Raw genomic sequence first — 3,098 nt, forward strand, 5'->3', positions numbered from 1 at the left:
TCCAGACTTATAACGCCAAACCACGCGAATACTCGAAAACCTAGTTTTATCTGCATGCAAATCTTTATATTAGCAAAATGCAATTTTTTTAATGATTCTTTCCTTTTAAATTTTCTGATTAGTCCCTCAAATCGCAATTTATAGCTTTAACACGATCCAATATATATAAGGTAGTAATCTCTGTTTATCTGTCCTATTGTGAACCATTAAGGATTTACAAATGTAAATAGTACAGTACAGTTAAACTCCCAAACAAGATATTTTGTAGCCTGACAACCCAACCTAACCCAAGCGCCCAAGGGTATTGAACCCTTAATATCTTTGCAACCTGAAGAAGAGTCTGATGGAAATATATTCACCGTAGGCGAATGTTGTATATATAGATCCAATTTCTTAGTTGATCCACAGTTTGTATAGTTAACATGTAAATATAGTTTTGTGTGCAAAAATATTTCGCTGTTCCACCCAATCTTGGCTTTTGACTTTCAGTCTTTTCTCAAGTCTTTACTATCATGACTCAGAAACCACTGCACCTATTTGCCTCAAATTATGATTAGGAAACTCAGTAGAACCATGGAAATATTCTTAGCTTGGATAGAAGGTTCTGAGGCAAAGCTGTGTTTACAAGGTACAATAACAACTAGAAAACTCCGAAATAGGAAGACACTACTTTGTAGAAATACTTCTTAATGTATTTGATGTTGTTACAAAACAAACAGTTTTACTAGACACTAAGTAAAATGGGTCTGTTTAAACTGAACACTTTCTGTGTCCCATTCTTATTAGACCCTTAAAAGTCATAATTTAAGCCTAAAAGTCTTCTTCCTATTCCAGAGTTTTCTGGTCATCACTGCATACAATATATTTCAATTAGACAAGATTTAGTTTGTGCTTAAATTAATAGCTGCAGTTTTACTTATTTTTATCCAGAATCTTAGTTAACATTCAAATTTGTTTTTCATATTTCATAAATCTAGTTTTCAATGCAAACTGGGAATTTAAGCTGCAACTAAAAGCAATTACTGACCTCCTTCCTGACAACTTTATGATTTCTAGAGAGTACGACGGGCACAACAGTTTCCTCATTTTTTCCTAATAGAATTCAAAACAAAAAACATAATTAAAACATCAACAAAATCTCAAATTTAAGCTTTATTTTTACATCTGACAAAATTTATTTAAATTTCTTTGATTTTCATACATTTGTGACAAAAACCTTTTTTATACTTTAGCAGTTGTAATATATGTTTTTGTTTATCTACAGTGATAGGCGATTATAACAAAAAATGAAGACGACTTTGTTATTTAAATTTTGATTGTTAACAAGCAAATTTTCGTATTATATACGTAATCAAAAAGAAGCTTTGTTACTTGTAAGCTTCTCTTGACTTTTAAGTTTATGTGTATCCATACTGTTTAACAATTTGATTTAAATAAAAAATCAAAATCGAAAGTCGTCTTCATTGTATTTGTGAAATCGCCTACCACTGTATAAATGCTTGAACTGATTGCTAAGACAAAAAAACATAACTTGAAGGGACTGTCAACTTAATTTCAAGTAATCTTTCATTTCCATTTCTAATGCATTCTTGATTGATAAAGCTTATATAAGGGCATCCTTGTGAATCGGACATGCCACTTTAAACTAGAAATATTTCCGCCTAGACGTAAACAGTATCTAAGCATCGTATAGAACTCTTGTTTCAGTTAAGTGTAGCAATTAATTGCGAAACTACATTAAATGTGTGAAGTGTCAATTAATCAATTTTCATACTGCTTATCATTTTTCACAACAAAAATATTGTCGATACATTATGAAATGCTGAAAACAATTGGAACACAAATATTTTAAGATTATACAGTGAACACCAACTCTTGAATAGGAAGACGACATTGTTGCAATAATTAAATGTATTTGATGTACAGGGTGTCCCACGAAACATGACAGTATGCAAGACGACTTAAATATCGTCTTGATTTTTTATATAATTTGCTGCATTTATTTGTCAACCTAATTTTAGAAGTAAATTTCTATTGATAATAATCACAAAATTCCCCTAGTCCTGCCATTTCCAAAATGTGGTCTGCATTTTTTGTGCTTTCAAAATTGCCCGAGATATGAAAAATTTCGTTCAGATTTCGACAATTTTGCTTTTATTCAACAAAATTGAAATCTGAACCAAACTCTTTATATCTCCGGTAATATTGAAAGCACAAAAAACGCAGACCACTTTTTGGAAATGCCAGGGCTAGGAGAATTATGTGATAATTGTTTCAAGAATCATACATGTTAAAGTAAATAGAAGACTAAATGTCACAAATAAATTCAAATATCAAAGACGACTTTCAAGTCGTCTTACTATTGTCATGTTTCGTGGAACACCCTGTAGTTACCAAGCAAATGGCTTCACTAGTAACTGATTAAATCACTTATTAAGCAAAATGGGCCTGTTTTCTCTGCACATTTGCTGTGTCTTGTGTTCCTTGGATTATATCAAGAAAAACTTTTGAGTATACAAAAAAACCTTTCTCTAATCAAAACTGTGGTCGGTATCATCGTTGCCATAGCTTACAAAATGTTTAATTCTGACAATTTTCCTTTATAAATCCCATAGCAGGAATCCACATGTCACATTTATAGTAGAGAAACCACACTTTATTCTTCACCACATAACGATTTTATTAGTTCCGTTGTGAATCTGACATGCCTTTTTGTCCCTTGAAATTACGTCCTCAGTCCCTTTAAAAATAATTCTTCTCCACTTTTATCTCTAGGTTGATTTCTTGGTTTAATCTGCTCTTCTCCGTTTTCCCTTCGTCGGAGTCACCCTCCGAGTCGGAACCCCTCTTCCGTTTCAATACATTCTAAAAGTACAAAAGTTCATCAATTCTTTTTTCAACAAAATACCCCAATTCCCTGTTCAGTCATGGCCCATTATCCGCTTGAAATCCTTCTCTAAAAAGAAGACATTATCCATGTGTTTCTATTATACAGAATAATCCCATCCGCTCGTAACTGACCATGGACCACCTTTTCCGTTTAAAGACCTTCTAATAAAAGTTTTTAAAAAAACAATCGTCGTAACCCCCCCCCCCCC

This window comes from Eurytemora carolleeae, unplaced genomic scaffold (assembly GCF_000591075.1).
Source record: "Eurytemora carolleeae unplaced genomic scaffold, Eaff_2.0 scaffold21, whole genome shotgun sequence".
Taxonomy (NCBI): domain Eukaryota; kingdom Metazoa; phylum Arthropoda; class Copepoda; order Calanoida; family Temoridae; genus Eurytemora; species Eurytemora carolleeae.